This window comes from Palaemon carinicauda, chromosome 44 (genome assembly GCF_036898095.1).
Source record: "Palaemon carinicauda isolate YSFRI2023 chromosome 44, ASM3689809v2, whole genome shotgun sequence".
Taxonomy (NCBI): domain Eukaryota; kingdom Metazoa; phylum Arthropoda; class Malacostraca; order Decapoda; family Palaemonidae; genus Palaemon; species Palaemon carinicauda.
This window is the reverse complement of record NC_090768.1, coordinates 22,109,438-22,129,297: the sequence shown is the minus strand read 5'-3', so window position 1 is coordinate 22,129,297 and position 19,860 is coordinate 22,109,438. Positions and strand designations below refer to the sequence as shown.

Genomic DNA, 19,860 nt, shown 5'->3' with positions numbered 1-19,860 from the left:
TCGAAGTAAACTATATTAACACGGTCTTGACTGCATTCAACAGTAGATTATTGTGAATAAAGTACATCATCATTATTTCCACCAAATAAAAAGGCTTTTATATATATTAAACATTTGATTATTAGTACTACAGTTTTTGGGACAATTTATTTAAGAATTTTATCGAATAAAATATTTCTAGAAAATACTTCTATCCTTGTGCCCTAGATATCTCTCTCTCTCTCTCTCTCTCTCTCTCTCTCTCTCTCCCTCTCTCCCTTCCTCTTTTCCTTCCTCTTTTCCTTCCTCTTTTCCTTCCTCTTTTCCTTCCTCTTTTCCTTCCTCTTTTCCTTCCTCTTTTCCTTCCTCTTTTCCTTCCTCTTTTCCTTCCTCTTTTCCTCTCTAAGATATGATATAACCGATTAAAAACTGCCATTAATACTATATAGGTACTTATTTTCGAGAAATATTATTCAATCCATTCACATAATTATAAAAATACACTGAAATGGGAGTCTTCAAAGTCTGCTGTGTTGGGTTGTCATGGTTTATGATATAGTCTCTCTTAAGTCGACTTCGGAAATGGTTGAAATTGATTGATCTTCGATTTTTTTGGGGGGGGGGGGCGAGGAGGAGGGGTGGCTGCGTATGAAGTGTGAATATAGGTGCTGTTAGGCCTGTGAACGATGAACTCTGGTATACAAGATATGGCAGCCTTTTAAGTCATTCTTTCGTATCCGGCCTCGTACAATTTAAGGATTTTCTAATTGATTACTCCCCCTATCAATCTATTAGTTTGTCTCCTTTATTTTGACAACGTCATGTTTTTTTTCATTTCTTGCATTTTGACGAAAACAAAAAAAAATTAATATTTTTCCATAGGAGTTATATTTACTTACATCAGACGGCTTTGTCACTATTTTTACTTACATCAGACGGCTTTGTCACTATTTTTACTTTCATCAGACGGCTTTGTCACTATTTTTACTTACATCAGACGGCTTTGTCACTATTTTTAACTATGTTCATCACACTTGTTTTACAATTTCTCCGCTTCTTTTACAATATACATGAAGCGGAGAAATTTTTTTTTGACTCGACACTTCAATACCGTTATTGTGTATTGAAGTTGAAACTCCTATTAAAATATTACTGTAAAAATATCCAAAATAGCGTGATTTGTAATTTCGTTTCTTGATTTGTTCATTAATTACGGGTATCTTATATTTTACAGGTAGCCAGTGTGTGTATACATTTGAGTAAGAAGATTGCAGAGAAGATCGCCAATACCCAAGAAACAAATAAAAAGGTCGCTGGTAATCCAGAGCAAAAACTTACATTTACACTGGATCCATGAGTGTTAAATTATATTAAATTTAATTTAATTTTTTTTTTTTACAGCAGCGGCACCGTATGTTTTATAGATCACCTGCCAGAAAATAGCAATCCATGGAAATTTAATTGGATAGAATAAAGAAAGTGAAAATTAATGATGTAAATTTTATTTAAGTGAAAATTAATGATGTAAATTTTATTTAAACCAAACAAATTTTATCATTGAATTTTTTAACAAAGCAAAAGGTAAGTAGCATGGTTGGTCAAAATAGGAGGCATGTTGGAGTCCAAGAGTTGCTATGTAGAGTATTTTATTTTGAATTTTTGGACTTAGTCTCCAAATCCTTGCACTCAACCCCCCGGCATCTGTACCTGCCTGGTAGTGACGAATCTTCCGGGTTAAACCAGCCACAGGAACAGACCTGTCGCTGTCGATACATAAGAATAAACAGCATGGTTGCATTGAGATCTGGTTGATAAATGACAAAAGAAAAGACAAAAATTTTGTCATCCATTATTCAAAAAATGTTACAAATGTTACAAATAATAAAACGGCAAGTTTCTGAGCACAAGGGCCTGTGAATAAACTTATAATCATTTGAGTGTGCTTTCTGGCGAAAAATGACAACTAGCAGCCAAGAAAAGCAAATTTTAAACCTGAAAAGAGGTGGAAAAAGCCACGAAAATAAAGGGGGTTCCTGTCAGATATGAAGACACGCAAATTAATTAGTATACCAAATCAAGTTGTCGAAAATATACTAGCAATTAACAAAAAGGAATAAAGGCCCAAGGTAACCTCTAAATGTTGAGAGTATATAAATCAAGGTGATTAAACTTGAAACTTAAAATTTGTAAAGCGACTATAATCGCAAAATGGGAACCATAACGCAAGGCATCAACGAATGTAAAATGCTGGGTAAAAGTAGTAAGGACGTAGGGCTATAGAGCTATTATGAATGCTAATGCCAGAAGTTTAAATAATGAACTGGAATAAAAAATACCAAGAAATTGCCATTAGTACTTGAAAAAATACAAGCAGAAACCCATTGTGGGCCAATTCATAAAGACTAGTACCACCAACAAATTTTAACTTGAGAAAGTAGGGGAAATTAGTATAGCCTAATATACACATACGTTAAGCAATGCAAAAGAAAACTCTATAAGAATAGGTTACTGAAAAACATCAGTTTGTTGTTTCTTGTATATAATATAAAACTTTGAGAACAGAGATGAAAGATTATTGATACGAACACAGAACTAATAGAAAGTACAGTAGAGATGAAAAAGTAAAACAAAATGGTCTTTGGCTAAAATTAGTTTTAAATTACAAGAAAAGGAAAAATGTACAGGTCAATGAAGGAAGTAGTTTTAGAATCTGAAATCAAAGTAACAGTATGAATTTGGACCATTTTCATAGTGAATAAGGAAGCTATTACAAGTGTCAATATAGGATTAAATATTTCGTAGAACGAGTAAGGATGAGCATCATGAATGCGAGTGCTAGCTATTCAAGCAGATAGACAAATTTAACGAATGGGAAAGAAGGCCGATAAAAGAAAACAAACGGGAACCATCACAAAGAAAAAAAATACACTTTCAAACTAAGTTGAATTATACAGGCCGTAGTGAAATATTGATACATGTAAGCATAACTTCGTAAATGGTAACCGGGACTCTCCTAGAAAAATTATCACCACCACAAAAAGTTTAAGAGGGGTAAATACAGGAACAGAAATATTAACAGGGCAAGAAAACGTTATTCAAAACGCAAGGCATAGGAAATGACATTGAAGAGTCAATGTAATTAACACAAAATGGAAACAGAAAATCCTAAGGCAAGGAAAAAAACAATAAGAGAATTAATGGAATAGTACATTACCACCATGAAGACCAGAATTTGAAAGAAAACAATGGATAAGTGCTATAAAACTATTGGGAAATAGGCCTATATTGCAGAAGAAATTGCTGGGCAGCCTCACAGGAAAGGGAAGAATTGGTTGATAGCACAGAAGGGAAATTATGATTTTATGTATAAAGGAGACCAAATGGAAAAGGATAAGGGCAAGAAAGCTTGTGGAAGGATTTAAAGTTAAAGGAAAAATACTAGGAGAAATTGGGTAGGAATTATTCTCCATGCAGAAGTGCAGAACAATGTCACACAGGTTCAGCGTATATGACAGGTTCATGAGCCTAAAGTTAATGCAAGAGCGAGTGTGGCATATCTCGGTATACACCCCTCAACAAAGGTGTATGGAAGAAGAATTTGGGGGGAAATTAAAAGAATACGTAGAAATGGTTCCGAGAATTGAACTATTGGTGTTATTCTGGTGTCTTTGAAAGAATATACTGTATGGATGACAAAAAGTAATCTCGTCAAATATAAAATTGGATAAAATGAAACTCAAATTGACTGTTTTGGTTAAGGATCAAGACACGAAAATTACTATGGATTGTAAGGTTATTCCAAATCAATCTTTAGTACCTCAACATAAACTGGTGGTGGCAGATTTAAGGCTGAAAGCAATAAGGGAAAGCATAGGAGGATCAAAACTTGGAAGCTGAGATGGTAGAAGAGAATTATGTCAATGAGATATGGGATGTCATGATATTGATTGTTTCCAGTAGCAGCACAGGGGCCTGGCAGGACAAGAGGTAAAAAGCCAAACGAAATAAAAGCATGGTGATGAATCAAGAGGCTCAAACAGCTGTGAAAGTAGAGAGTATAGCCAGAAGAAGGTGGGAATAAGATAACTAACTACCAGACTAGTGAGAAACAAACGGATAAATAGGGAAACAATTGTGGCGATTGTAAAGGAATAAACCAAGAGAGAGTGGTATGAGCTGATGCAAACAATGGAGGGAAAAAAGATAACCTACAAAATTGCAGGGACAAGAAGAAAAGACTGACTAGGTGAAGATGTAGGAATGATTAAATATAGAAGTGGAAATATAATAGAGGAAGATGTCAAGAGAAGGCGGAAATATTTTCCTCAAGAAGAAGAACCAATAGCAAACCTCAGAAGAGAGAGAGAGAGAGAGAGAGAGAGAGAGAGAGAGAGAGAGAGAGAGAGAGAGAGAGAGAGAGAGAGAGAGCTACTCTATAAAGAAAGAAAAATCAGGAGAATCAGGAGTAACAGAAATAATTAAGCTATTGGGAAATCCAATCAAAGAGTACACACACACTATCGAAAAAGATCTAGGATATAGGGAGAGTACCAAGGGACTGGGGATATAGTTGGATGATTCAATTGTATAATATTAAAAAAAAAAAACCTGTTGAACTGTGGGCCCAATAGAGGACCAAAACTTTTTGAAGTCTCTTCACGATACTAGAAAGAATAGTAGAAAGAAGGTTGAGAGAGTTGATAGATTTACATGAGCAGCCGTTTGGATTTATGAAAAGAAAGAGCACAGTATATCCTATATTTATAGTAAGAATATCCAAGAGGAGTATTTAGAAGGAAAAAGAAAAGTTTACATGTGTTTTTTGGGCTCGAGCCATGTCGTCCTGATGGAAGTTCCTAAGGGTAGCTTCAAAAGGGATATATTATACTACAGTGATATTCCCAGAGACTTAACCTTCAGGTTCCAGAATTCTAACTCCTGGAGTGAATATCCATAAAATTTTCTCAAGGATATCGCATAATATCAGAGGACGCATTCTTGACACGTCACATCCTTAAAATATTCTCAAGGATATCGTATAATATCAGATGACGCATTCTTGACACGTCACATAGCAATCTGCACCCCTAATAGCGTTTACGCTTCGAGGGGGACGTGGCAAAAGAATAGAAGGGGGCCGTAATAAGGTTACCCCCGTTCCCGTTCTACTATTGACCACCACCCCAGTGCCATTCCCAAGATGGCGGACATTCCTAATTTTGTAGCGATTTCGCTCAGTGGTGTTCCCTGTTGATCTAACTTTTCGATCGATTTTCAAGGATTTATTATGCATTCTCCAACTTCTTTCGCCATCGGAAAGTGGAGTATTGGGTCTTTACAATAAATGATTTTTAGCTCCCTTTTCACAGTGAAATTTGAGTAATTCATTGTGTTTAGAGCTAGCCTGTACCGGAGGCGCTATGAGTGCTGTTGTTCGTTGGGCATGTTATTTAGTTAGCAAAACGACTTCCCGGTTTTTAAATAGCATCATATTTCATTAATTAACTATTTAATTATGTTAGCTATTTAGGCAATATATTCTTGTAAAGATATTTACATTATGCATATTTTTCCTTTCCATGTCGATCGTATAGTTAGAGTCTCGGAGAGTGAGGTAACCGAGATCTCGTCTCGCCTAGGTACCTAACCTAGGCATGTTACTATACGTTAGACATTCCCCGGTTACCCTTGTGTATGGTGATTTCAATTATGCAGAGATGGGTATCTCTTTAAATTGGATGAAACTTTACACCTCTCAAAAAAGGGAGATTTAAGGGTAATCACTCTTCCCTCTGAGTGTAGCCTCAGGCTACAACCTTAGCGGGTCGGCCTCGAATTTTTAATTCAGGCATGACTTTCCTACGGTTTTTTCTGCCCTTCCCCTGTAACCGCAGATGCAGGTTTTTGGGGTTTTGGCCAGAATCTCAGAGTATTTAGTCTGTGGTCGGTAGCTACCTGGCAAGATGAATAGAATTCTTTTGCTACGTTAGGCTACCGACATAGGAGGCTAGACCTCCCTAGGCCACTCCTGAAGGGTTTGTACGATATGACCCTTCTTCCTGTGACCTAGCAGACTAGTCCTGTGTTAGTAGACCCTAGGCTGAGGAATAGAATTCTTCTAATGCTTAGGGGACACTGGCACTACAACCCCGTTTCCTTACCATTAGAGGTGGTGGCGAGGGTGCTACCAACCTCTTAATCGTATTAATCTAACCCTAGGCTAAGGAATAGAATTCTTTAGCCACCTGGGATAGTTCTAATACAGGAACAGAGTTTGTTAGGTGGGGCAGGACAGGCTATGGCCGGCTCCTGCTGTAAGTGGGAAGTCCCTTCTGTTTACAAAGGTTCTTCAGTTTCTTCTTGAACTGCTAGCAACAGTGGCTACTGCCGGGATGCTGCCTACCAGGCCAGCACAGAATGGTGCCTGCTCAACCAGACTGTACTGATACTACTGGCCGGCAGTACTGGCCAGCGGTGCCGGCCGGCAAGGTTTAGACCAATCCTTGCTGGAGACAATGTAGCTGGATGGAAGCTTGAATTTTATATTCTCCCCTTCCATTTGAACCTTCTTTCTGGAGAAGGTAGTAATAGTAGACTTTTTCATCCCTTTTACCGTATATGTATACAGTATTAGGTAACCTGTTCTCCATGCTATATCTCTTTCTTTTAGCTAGCAGGCTGGATGTGCTAGCATTAGCTAACTATGCCGACTACATGCTGGCTGAACTACAGTATATGTTTATACAGGTAGTTAGTATTTTTGCAGTATAGGATATACTGCAAATAGAAAGCTGCTGTATATTTTATGCTAGTAGTGTTTTCCAATATATTTGAAAATCCTACCCAAATATTTGTGGAACCCAATCTCATATTGAAAGAATTTAATTCTTCAATATTCTGATTAGAAATCAGTCTTCAGATTACCCTGCAATATTAAAATTTTAAGGACTGGAGATTACACTCCTAACCCTTAAAGGGCAGAGCCCTTATCCTCGAGTCTCCATGATTAGGAAACTCTATGTTTTAATTTTGTAAGGGGGGTCACAACAAATAAGTTGGGTGGGATATATACAAATATATGTCTTTCCTTTCCCCAGTCTAGTTGGCATCATGCCAGCTGGACCGTACAGTCAGTTGCTTACCATAAAGGCAACACATTGGCTGGATCATACTATATATATTTATACAGTATCCAGTATATTGCAATATAGTGCATACTGCAAATAGAAAACTACAGTATGATTATACAGTAACTATTTCTAGCATATCTTGGGTATCTTCATGTGAGCTTATGCTGCAGCCGCTCTTACATTGAAGGAATAGTGTTTCTTCATTAAGCTGATTGAGAAATGAGTCTTCCGTACCCCACAATATTTAGTATGAAAGGGACAGTGAAGTATACACTTCCCTATTACTAGGGGTTAGAAAACCCCCTTTTTCAGTTGGAATTCCTTCGAAAAGGAAATTCCTATCATTTAATACTGAGGGGAGGTACTAGCATTTGCTTGCAAGGGATACACAAGTATGTGTCTCCTACTATCCCTTTATAGCTTGCTATCCTTAGCTATTCTGTTAAGATATGACCTTTGATATATTGGTTATCAGTGAGATACTCAGTCGTATACTCATTTTGTTTTCCTTTCTTTACAGGAGGAATGCCAGATGTCATGTGTTGCAGTCTTCTGCAAAACTAAGAGTTAAGTGTTTTTACGGACATAATGCATGCAGGTTTCATGCCCCCTGCAATATTATTTCCAAACACCTGCATTATTGGAACCCGCAGGCCTGCAAAGTATGTCGGGCCCTATTGTCTGAAGGTTTCAAGAATCCCAAGTCGGTAGAGACTAGGGATGCAGCTCGTTTCAAACTACGCAACTGGGTGAGAGGCTTTCAGAAAATCTCTCCGGGACCTTACCTGCCTAATGACAAGATGCGTAGGTTACTATTTCCAACAGCGAGTAAGGAAATAGTGGTACCCCAGACACGAGGTACATTTCCTGATGGCCAGATAACCTTCGGGAAGGAGGGCAAAAAGCGCCCACGGGAAGAAGGGGAGAATGTCGGGTTGGAATTGTCTCCATCCCAACAGGCTCATGAGCCAATGACATCGATATCTCCACCTTCTATCCCTCTTTTAGACGGAATGAACCAGTTATGGGCCCAAGTCAAGAATCTAGTAGAAAATTTGTGCAAACAGAGCACAAACCAGGAAGCGAAATGCAAGGTAGAGCTTAGTAAAGCTCCACTTGTTGCTCCTAAAGGGTCGTACAAACGACTTATAGATCAAGACCTTCCGACATGCTCCACAACCAATCCCTGGAGGTTTGCGGAGCTAATGCCGATTTTAAACGGCAATCTCTACATCTCGGAGAAGATGGGTGCTGTTCCTTTGGACAAAATCCAGTTCTGGCCAAGCTTTAACGCTTTCCCGAACTGTTTCATTAGACTGAAGGATGAACCAACAATAGGAAAAGGAACGGAATCAAAGGAGGTTATGATTCTCGACAATAATAAAGCACAGGCTATCCTATCAAGCAGCATAGAAAAGGCGGGTTACTCGGTGTCGAAGGTATCCACACCAGGTAACAAGCACTCCTCCTTTCTTGCTCCTGTTTCAATTTCATTCCCCTTTACGGAGAAAGCTTTCAAATATGTCACTGAGGCAATAGAGACAGGTAAACCGTGTCCTACACTCAAGGAGTGCGAGCCTCTGTCACTAGCATTTCCCAGATAAGAGAAGAACTGGAAGAAGGCCCATTTCACCTTTTCAGTAGGAAGACTTGAGGCAGATGTCGCCAGTCGACAATTTAAGGAAAATCTTCCAAAATTATCTGAGTTTCTCTTACAGGATGAACAAGAAACAAAGGAGAGACTTGCAGCCTCCTTATCTCTACAGAACTACATAGAGTTCTGTTCGGCTCATCAAGATACCCCAGACATGCTCAAGGTCTTAGCCAAACTACATATGGCTACTTTGGTAAAAGATCTTTATGCCTTTATAAAGGCTAGAAGAACATGTAGGGAGTTTGTGTTAGCTAACGCAACAGCGAAACACGATACAAGAAAACTAATATCTTCCAACATCTGGGGTAAAAACCTCTTTCCAGACGAGGTAGTCAAGAAAGTGATTAAGAACGCCTCCACGGAGAAAGTAGGACTTCTCCAAAAGTGGGGCATCCTTTCAAAAAGAGAATCTTCTAAGGTTGTGGGTCCCCACCCTAAAAGGAAGATGGAGAGGTCTGGAAATCCATTTCGAGCGGTTCAACAACAATCCACAGTTGTAGTGACCGAGACGTCACAAACAGATGGTCGAAAAGATATTCCTACTGATCAGTCGAAGCATAGAAATGCTTATAGTAGGAGGGAGATTCCTTTACGATCGCTGGACCTTCGATCCTTGGGTCCATGGCCTAATCAAGATGGGACTAAGATGAGAGGTGGAGATATCTCTACCACCATTTCCTCAACTCCTCAGATAATCCAAAACCCTCCTGGAGGAGTTTACCCGAGAGCTCTAGAGCATACAGGTGGTAAGGAAACTTTAGTCCACCGAATTCCAGGGAAGGCCGTTGTGTGTTTACGAGAAGTACTCAAGAAAATTCAGAGTCATTCAGGACTTATTGCCACTCAACAAGTCCAAATAAAACAACGAGTTCAGGATGTTTATCCTCCTGAACATAAGGACCCCGCTGCAAATAAGGGTGCCTATAGTCTTGCCAGACCTGAAAGTCGTCTATCGGCAACTTCCAGTCAATCACCCTTTCCCCTCCTATCTAGGACTCAAGTTACACAAAGTAACGCACTTCCTAGGAAAGATACTCGTCAGACTAGACAGAGTCCTAGCTGCCTTCATAAAACTGGCAGACACAGTCATGCAATATTTAAGCCTAAGAAATGTTCAGGCAACAATGTTCCTGGACAAGAGACTGGGGTGGGCAGCACCCAAGGTGGCTGGTCTATGAACATCCGAAGAAATGATCCGGTCCCCGGAACATCGTGGATGAAAGATAAACATCAAGAAGTCTTGATTCTCTCCGGCTCAAAGGTTTCAATGACTGAAAAGCCATTGAAGCCTGTTGTCACTCCAACTCTCCTTTCCTTTGGGAAGGTAAAAGGAGATGGCAAGGTCTGTCAAGGGACTCCGGTAATCAGTCAGATTCCCAAAACGAGAACAGGGAGGAACCCTGATCTCTCTCCAGTTCGCAATAGAGGCAGGCCCTGTGCTAAGAGCACTGCTGCAAGATGCACTGGGAGCCTGGAGAAAACAAGCATCAAACGCTCGAAGAGGCCTAAAAAGACCGATAGCAGTCCTTCCTTAATCGCTTCCCTAACAAAGGTCAAAGCCCGAAAATGCCAAGACCATGTTGGTCCAGTCATGAGTAGGGAAACTCTCTCCAAGCAGATCAGATTGTCTACAGCTGATCTGGGACTCCGAAGCGATAACGAGACGCTGCAATCGACGATGCTAAGGAATGTCTCATACAGTCTAGGTGTAGTTAGCCATCCCTTACCTAAAGGGATGGCACCTGTCAGCAGTTCACATACAACCAATCCGCAATGTGACAGAGGATACTCTACTCAGGCTCAGGCCGATAGAGTTAGAATGGTCCACGGACGCAGACCTATTCTCTCCCAGATGGGAACAAGTCCCCGAACTGCAATCCGACCTCTTCATTATGAGCGCCATCAAGGAACTACCTTGATATGTAGCCCTATACGAGGATCCTCTAATTTAAATGATAGACATCATGTCTCTGAAATGGAAGGGATAGACTCAGGATTTCCAGTTCATCCCGTCCAATCACCTGCTAAGAGTCCTCAACATGCTGAGATCCTTCCAGGTGGGGTAGCTCTGTTGGCTCCCAGGTAGCCCAAGAGCAATCTATCCTCCTTGAGGAAGGAACAGAGGCTGAGGCTATCCTTTATTCTGAACCCGGGACAACTCCAGAAGGTTCAGAGATTAATTGCCTTCGATTTATTACAGAGAACCCAAACCCTTCATTGCATGATTTTCTTGCCCTAGCGGTTAAGAAAAGATTTGGGATCTCAAAAGGCAATATAGAATTCTTAGAAGAATACAAGTCTAAGTCAACTAGAAGACAATATGAGTCATCATGGAAAAAGTGGGTTACTTTCGTAAAAGCAAAAGGACCGAGAGAGATTTCAATAAACCTCTGCATGTCCTTCTTTATCCATCTTCATAACCAGGGTTTGGCGGCCAACACGATGACTACGTGCAAGTCAGCCTTGACTAGACCTCTTTTATATGCCTTTCAGGTAGACTTGGCGAATGAGATCTTTAATAAGATCCCGAAGGCATGTGCGAGGCTTAGGCCTGCTGCACCACCAAAGTCCATCTCTTGGTCTTTGGACAAGGTCCTACATTATGCCTCATCCTTGAACAAAGAAGATTGTTTGCTTAAGTATCTAACCCAAAAGGTTATTTTTCTGTTCACTATAGCCTCAGGGGCTAGAGTTAGTGAAATAGTGGCCCTTTCTAGGGATGAGGGCCACATTCAGTTCTCAGAAACAGGAGAACTGAATCTCTTCCCTGATCCATCCTTCCTCGCTAAGAATGAGCTACCCACTAAAAGGTGGGGTCCCTGGAGAATCTGCCCTCTGAAGGAAGATGTCTCTCTCTATGTCCGGTAGTGTGTCTAAAGGTCTATCTTCGTAGAACTTCAGACTTCAGGGGAGGACAGCTCTTTAAAGGAGAAACCTCTGGATTAAACTTATCCCTAAAACAACTGAGGGCGAAGCTCACCTACTTTATTAGTAGAGCGGATCCTGACAGTACTCCCGCAGGTCATGATCCGAGAAAGATTGCTTCATCACTGAACTTCTTTCAGTATATGGACTTTAAGCGTCTTCGTTCATACACTGGATGGAAATCATCCAGAGTGTTTTACAAACACTATGCGAAACAGGTACATGAACTGAAACACTATGTAGTGGTGGCAGGTAGTGTATTAAAACCTGCCCCCTAATTACTGTTATAAACAGTCAATGGTTTGGGACTTCAAATTTCCTCGCACATATATTGGGTGAGAATTATCCAGTGTGTTCTACAAACACTATGCTAAGCAAGTCCATGATCTGTAGTAGTATGTGGTGACGTCGAGTAGAGTAATTAACCCGCCGTCTAATTCTACAATGAACAGCTAATTGATTGGGACTGTCAATTAAAGGGAGACGGGGTCATCCCTCTTAGGGTGTGACCTCCTTTGATTAAGTGTTACCATGGTGACACTAGCTCTGTTCAAAATCCCAGGTGTGGAATTATACAGATAGCACTAGTGCCGGTGTACATAGTACACAGTGCCAATAAAAGTAACCAGTACAGGAATTATGAAGAGAATTTGTTTTATAAATTTTCTTCAATCTGAGAGTGGCACTTATCATTTCTTGCTTTCCAAGAAAGAAAGATAATCGCTGTACAGGTTACATGTATAATTCTGTTACCATGCTACATTCATTTTACTTACTAATAATATGTCTATTAGAATGTAATTGCGTCCTAACTCGCCCGAAAATTGCATGATTAAAAGTCCAGAGTATGTACTTTTATATATTTGTATGCTCACAAACAATGGATTTAAGAAACACTTAAGTATTTGGTAATTTTCACAAACTACGAGACTGTTTGTTCATCTGGTGTATTCTTATGTTTTTCCATACAATATATGCTTACCTTGAGACCCCCTTTTTTCTACTGTCTAGAATGACACTTCCCTGTAGGGGCAGGAAGCACTAATATCGGAGATGATTAGTGATAATGACGGATAACGGTAACGTCATTTATCTCGATTGATCCAAACGATCATAGAAAGGTTGTCCCAAGGTTAAGGCACTGATGAAAATCCACAGATACATTAATGCTCTGGTATACTAACATCAGGACGACATGGCTTGAGTCCAAAAAACGCATTTTGAGCGAAGCGAAAAATCTATTTTTGGGCGAGATCGCCATGTCGTCTTGATGGACCCACCCTTCTTTCTTAAAAGAAAAGATCTTCACAGTTCCCTCCCTGACGTACTGTATCTGTAGCACCACGCTCAATGCTACAAGGAATGTCCGCCATCTTGGGAATGGCGCTGGGTTGGTGGTCAATAGTAGTACAGGAACGGGGGTAACCTTGTTACGGCCCCCTTCTATTTTTTTGCCACGTCCCCCTCGAAGCGTAAACGCTATTAGGGGTGCAGATTGCTATGTGACGTGTCAAGACTGCGTCCTCTGATATTATGCGATATCCTTGAGAATATTTTAAGGATATTCGCTCCAGGAGTTAGAATTCTGGAACCTGAAGGTTAATTCTCTGGGAATATCACTGTAGTATAATATATCCCTTTTGAAGCTACCCTTAGGAACTTCCATCAGGACGACATGGCAATCTCACCCAAAAATAGATTTTTCACTTCGCTCAAAATCCGTTTTATGGATCTTGAAAATATGTCTAACAGGGCACCAAGAAAGGCAGTCTATTGGTCTTTAAGAAAATGAGAAGACACTAATAATTGAGAAAGGGTTTCATATTGGAACTATCTTATGAAAATAAATGGAGGATACTAGTATGATAAACATGGGAACATATATGCGGAAAATTGTTTTCGAAGACATTTCTATTGGAGACAAACCAGGAACAGCCAGTAAAAGCGATATACTGTACTAAAGATAAATAAGGGTACTAGAGATAAATAAGATTACCAAAACATTAAAACACTCATAATGAATTTCATAAAACCAGGAGAAGTGTAAAAAAATTAGTATAAGAAAAAATAGTATTGCATGGGAAGACCGCAACAATATTGGTAAAGGTGCTGAAAGATTTAAAAATCTGTTCAATTTCATAATCATCAGTTTTACTTCTTGTAAGAGGTTTCAGGAATAAAAGCTAACTTTGTAATAACCTACTGCAGGAGAGAGAGAGAGAGAGAGAGAGAGAGAGAGAGAGAGAGAGAGAGAGAGAGAGAGAGAGAGAGAGAGAGAGAGAGAGAGAGAGAGAGAGAAAAAAAAAATTATACCACAGTTTTAAACCTTGTAGCGAAGTGCCAGGATCTGTAATTTGTAGGACATTGTAAAGGCAGAGGTTACTTGAAAAGTATAATTCATGTAGTGATGCTACTCTACCATAGATTATAATTAAAAAGTGAAGACTGTGTCAGGTGCATTACAAACTTTCGAGATAAATGTTGGTGTGTATTAAGGATCAGCCATGGAACATATGATATTGATCAATGTAATGGTTGAATATACAGTGCAGTAAATAAAGGGGGCCTATTATTACCAGTATGATATAATTAAGGGATACAGTAGTTGCATTGTTTAATAAGTGGAAACGTAGAATAGAGACAAGATTGATATAATCAACGTAAGTGGAAATGGGAATGGCTTGTTGATAGAGAAGTGAGAAAGTGAGAATAGTGGCATAGTTTAGGATGAAGTTAAACCAACGTAAGTGACCAATTTGATGTTAGTGACAAGTGACAAAAGACTGGATGAACTTAACGTAAATATGTGGGCAAGTTGATTTTGTGGGAATTGTTTAAGAGGACTATGAAAAAGTGTGAAATTTGACAAAAGTGGATGAAGTTAATCAACGTAAATATGTGGCTATGAGGATGTTGTGGGAATTACTTACTTATTAAGAAGCAGGAGTGCTCGATTATAATGTCCCCACACACTAAAAAACACCAAAACCTTATCTAGTTAACCATATTCTTGTAGATATTGCAGCATATCTTCCAAGTGTGTTATCTTGAGTTGGATGCTTGAGCCACAGCCGGGAAGAATCTTATCTTCTTGACAAGTACTGTATGTTCAACCTCTGAAAAAAAATGAAATTAATCAACATTCGTATATCTATTACTACATTTAATCATTTAATACAAATTAAATTCCCAGTAAAAGCAGAGAGAGAGAGAGAGAGAGAGAGAGAGAGAGAGAGAGAGAGAGAGAGAGAGAGAGAGACCATTGAAACAGCATTGGTAATTATCAGTTAGAAATAAATATTGGAAAACAATTGGACTTTAAAACTCATCCCCCCCAAAAAAAAAATGGCTAAGTTATCTTTCAATTTATCATAAACCTATATGCTATTACTATAACAACCAGGTTCCATGTTCTTCGTTGCTCACCCCGCAACACTATGATTAAGGTCTCACAACTACAGTAGATGTATACAGTAGGTGCAAAGCGATATAATCTTTAGAAATTTCATTATCATTAGTTACCTGTTACACATATAGCATAGCTTGCATATTTATATTTTTGACTTCCACAGCTTGTCTGATATATCGGACAACTTCTTTGGTTGGCAAATCTAATTTCCTTAATTCTATGCTACTGCTTATTATTTTCGTAATAATCCACGGCTAAGCAAATGCTCTGTTGTATCCTCTACCTCTTTACACAAAGCACTAAAACTATCGTTTCCATGTCTTTTTTTACAATTATCTTTTAAATCTATCATTATTCAACCTTGTCTTCACTATTATGAGTTCCTTCGGTGTTAATTTCACCTATGTAATACCTTTTGCTTTACTTTTACAAACCTCATTTTTGTAATTTCTTCTTTCTTTTCTTCAATATTATACTTTTTGCAAATTTATAAGTGACTTTTTTTCCGGACATTGCCCTTATTTGGTCTTCCACTGTCTCTTTAACTAACCATCTATCATCATCTTCTGTCTATATTTTTTCTCACTTCTATGTGGGGTCGATGTTTCTGGTCAGCTTTCTCCATCTACCTCTGTCCCACACCTCATCACCAGTTAATCCCTTTGATCTGATGTAATGATGTTTTGAAAATGCACCACCTTTCTATACTATTCTATACTCTACTGTCCATATACCTGTTTCAGTTATTAACCTCAAATGAGGTGTACTTGCAACTTGTTCAAACATTCCTTTAATCATCTTGTACCAAAATCCCTCCAGCTTTATAACACCAAACGCCTCAATATTTGCTAACAATGTAGGCACCATTACTGCCTCAGTCCTTTATTCCACCCTACAATGACAATTATCCTACTTTGTCAAGGTCTCCAAATTTCCTAACTTCCTGCTCTAAATATTCTATTTTTTTTTTCTTTTTTTTTTTGGCTTTCCTTCTGCTTATGTCAAGACTATGGTCTCCTTTTTTTCGGGTACCAATCTCCTAATTATCTATTCACCTTCACTACAGTATCTCTCTCCTTCCATTTCTAATAGCCCCTTATATATTGCTTGTGGCTTTTTGTACTTAAAGTTATGTAATTACCGAGGAACATAATATTAAAAATAGTAGTATTAGTGTAGTAATAAAGTCTCTATGGGACACCATGTATTAATTACATTGACTTACTAAACCCCAACACAAAAGGGAATCATATAAGCCTTCGTACTCCAAAAGCCGAATATCAACTTTGAAGAAATAAAGTTTTAGCTAGATATAATTAATCTAGACATTTCATTTTAGATTAAAGAGTTCTAATTGTTTGTGGTTTAACAGAAACACAAAGTCTTGCAAATCGCTTTATATTTAGTTTGATATCGTTTAAGAAGTATAGAGAGAAAAATGTGGAAGTAAAGCGCAAGGTAAGTGAGGTGGGGTCAGGGATTGAGTCATTCATATGAAGAGAATAAGAAGTAGTTTTGGAAAGAAGTGAAGAGAGTAAGGAAGGTTGGCTCAAGATTTGAAGAGACAGTGAAAGATGGAAATGGGAGGTTGTTAAAAGGAGAGGAGGCAAGGAAAAGGTGGGTGGAATATTTTGAAAGTTTATTGAATGTTGAGGATAATAGGGAGGCAGATATAATTGCTGTTGCTGGTGTTGAGGTGACGGTGATGGTAGATGAGAATGAGAGAGAGATTACAAGAGAGGAAGTGAGGAGAGCACTAGATGAAACGAGACTAGGAAAAGCATCTGGTATGGATGGTGTGAGAGCTGAGATGTTGAAGGAAGCGGGTGTGTGACTGTATTTGAATGGTTGGTGTGATTGTTTAATATGTGTTTTGTGTTGATAATGGTACCAGTAGATTGGGTTTGTGCATGTATTGTACCACTATATAAGGGTAAGGGAGATGTGCATGAGTGTTGTAATTCAAGGGGTATTAGTTTGTTGAGTGTAGTTGGAAAAGTGTATGGTAGAGTACTGATTAATAGGATTAAGGATAAAACAGGGAATGCAATCTTAGAAGTACAGGGTGGTTTTAGAAGAGGTAGGGGTTGTATGAATCAGTGTTTTACAGTTAGGCAGATATGCGAGAAATATTTAGCAAAAGGTAAGGATGTGTATGTTGCGTTTATGGATCTGGAGAAAGCGTATGAGAGTTGATAGGGAAGCAATGTGGAATGTGATGAGGTTATATGGAGTTGGTGGAAGGTTGTTGCAAGCAGTGAAAAGTTTCTACAAAGGTAGTAAAGCATGTGTTAGGATAGGAAATGAAGTGAGCGATTGGTTTCCGGTGAGAGTGGGGCTGAGACAGGGATGTGTGATGTCACAGTAGTTGTTTAACTTGTATGTTGACGGAGTGGTGAGAGAGGTGAATGCTCGAGTGCTTGGACGAGAATTGAAACTGGTAGACGAGAGTAACCATGAATAGGAGGTAAATCAGTTGTTGTTTGCGGATGATACTGTACTGGTTGCAGACGCGTTAAGAGAAACTTGGCCGATTAGTGACAGAATTTAGAAGGGTGTGTGAGAGAAGGAAGTTGAGAGTTAATGTGGGTAAGAGTTAGGTTATGAGATGTACGAGAAGGGAAGGTGGGGCGAGGTTGAATGTCATGTTGAATGGAGAGTTACTTGAGGAGGTGGATCAGTTTAAGTACTTGGGGTCTGTTGTTGCAGCAAATGGTGGGGTGGAACCAGATGTACGTCAGAGTGAATGAAGGTTGCAAAGTGTTGGGGGCAGTTAAGAGAGTAGTAAATAATAGAAGGTTGGGCATGAATGTAGAGAGAGTTCTGTATGAGAAAGTGATTGTACCAACGTATGGATCGGAGTTGTGGGGAATAAAAGTGACGGAGAGACAGAAATTGAATGTGTTTGAGATGAAGTGTCTAAGGAGTATGGCTGGTGTACCACGAGTAGATAGGGTTAGGAACGAAGTAGTGAGGGTGAGAACGGGTGTAAGAAATGAGTTAGCAGCTAGAGTGGATATGAATGTGTTGAGGTGGTTTGGCCATGTTGAGAGAATGGAAAATGGCTGTCTGCTAAAGAAGATGATGAATGCAAGAGTTGATGGGAGAAGTACAAGAGGAAAGCCAAGGTTTGGGTGGATGCATGGAGTGAAGAAAGCTCTGGGTGATAGGAGGATAGATGTGAGAGGGGCAAGAGAGCGTGCTAGAAATAGGAGTGAATGGCGAGCGATTGTGACAGTTCCGGTAGGCCCTGCTGCTTCCTCCGGCACCTTAGATGACCGCGGAGGTAGCAGCAGTAGGGTATTCAGCATTATAAAGCTTCATCTGTGGTGGATAACGGGGGAGGGTGGGCTGTGGCACCCTAGCAGTACCAGCCGAACGGTGTTGAGTCCCTTGTCAGGTTGGGAGGAACGTAGAGAGGAGAGGTCCCCTTTTGTGTTTCATTTGTTTGATGTCGGCTACCCCCCAAAATTGGGGGAAGTGCCTTGGTATATGTATGCATGTATCGTTTGATTTAAAGGCCACTCATAAATGGCAGAGGCAAGGGACCTTGACATTGCTCTAGCTAACAAGACTGACCATATCTCGATATGAGCAGCGCCGAAGCCTCTCTGCACCCTAGCTATGAACAGGGAGGGCCAGGCAGTGACTGCTGATGACCACTTGGGTAGACCTATAGGCTCCCCCAAGCCCCCATCCATAACTCACAAGGATGGCGAGGTTGCAAATACTAAAGCTATCGAGCGGAACTCGAACCCCAGTCCGGCAAGCGCCAGGAAGGGATGCCGCAAAAATGTAACCATAACCAATATTTTGTGTTTTGAGTTATTGGGCCATTTTTTTTTTCTTACATAGGAGTTTGAAATAAACAAATCCAAAAGCCATTCCACTTGTGCTTAGGTATTACTATAGTATTTAGGATTCGAGTTTTTCGGGGATCAAGTTGAAATGGTCAGATTAAAGTCAACAATTATGGGGTGGATGAAAAGATAAAAATTTGATAAGCATCAAATTGTAAGCATGATTGGAATGAATAAAATCGCTTATTACAGTCTTTACATAAATTTCTACTGAATGGGTTCAAATGGAAGTACTAGTCACATAATGCATCAAATTAGAAATTACGCTTTGGGAAGAGAAATACAAATGAAAACTAAAATAAGACAAGCTAAAACAATCATGTGAGAGATCGGCATTGATATTGAACATTTGGAGGTGAAGGGGTAATGTAAATAAGGGTTTAAAGTGTTTGAAAATGGGAATAATGTTGCTTAATCTACTGTATACCCAGTGAAATAAATGTACTCTAAAATATACACTGAATTATTAAGAAAACATTTAGATTTGTCTTAGCAAATAAATAAATATTAATTGGTTCCACATATTTACTTGTAAAAATACCTTAGCAACGCGATACAGTTTATATCAGACTCGTTACTCCCTAATTCTAACAAACATTTGCAGTTGAATTCGACAGGTTCTTCTCTCTCCTCTGACGTACATAATTTATTGATAGAATTAGGGACTTATTGTCAGGTGCTTGAGCTTGGAGAGTCATTCATAACCGATGTGTACTAAGACGTTAAATTTGAAGTAGTTGGACATTAAGTTGAAAGAAAATTGAATGGAGATAGTTTATGGTTGAAGAAGTGGGTTCACCCAAGGCCAAAAGTGACAATGTAAAGGCTCTTTAGTTATGTCTACAGTGCACCGTGTGAACAACTTGGTAAAGTGCTACGTCGCAAATAAAACAACTAATATGG

At 39.3% G+C, this 19,860-nt stretch overlaps 1 protein-coding gene and 1 long non-coding RNA gene across 4 annotated transcripts in view; one reads left to right on the top strand and one right to left on the bottom strand.

Moving 5' to 3' along the window:
- The window catches only part of LOC137634177 (uncharacterized), a 68,329-nt gene extending 66,980 nt beyond the window's left edge, over positions 1 to 1,349 (top strand). Inside the window, exon 3 of the long non-coding RNA XR_011042473.1 lies at positions 1,214 to 1,349. This is a non-coding gene — a long non-coding RNA (uncharacterized lncRNA). The remainder of the gene's footprint in view (positions 1 to 1,213) is intronic.
- Positions 1,350 to 1,494: 145 nt separating this feature from the next.
- LOC137634107 (uncharacterized) overlaps positions 1,495 to 19,860 on the bottom strand; it is a 65,138-nt gene continuing 46,772 nt past the window's right edge. For 2 of the 3 annotated variants that reach the window (XR_011042450.1, XR_011042452.1), the window contains 2 exons: positions 14,619 to 14,804; positions 1,495 to 1,783 (listed from right to left, as the gene is read on the bottom strand). The gene's annotated coding sequence lies outside the window, so the exon portion shown is untranslated. The remainder of the gene's footprint in view (positions 1,784 to 14,618; positions 14,805 to 19,860) is intronic. The other variant, XR_011042451.1, reaches the window with a different exon arrangement.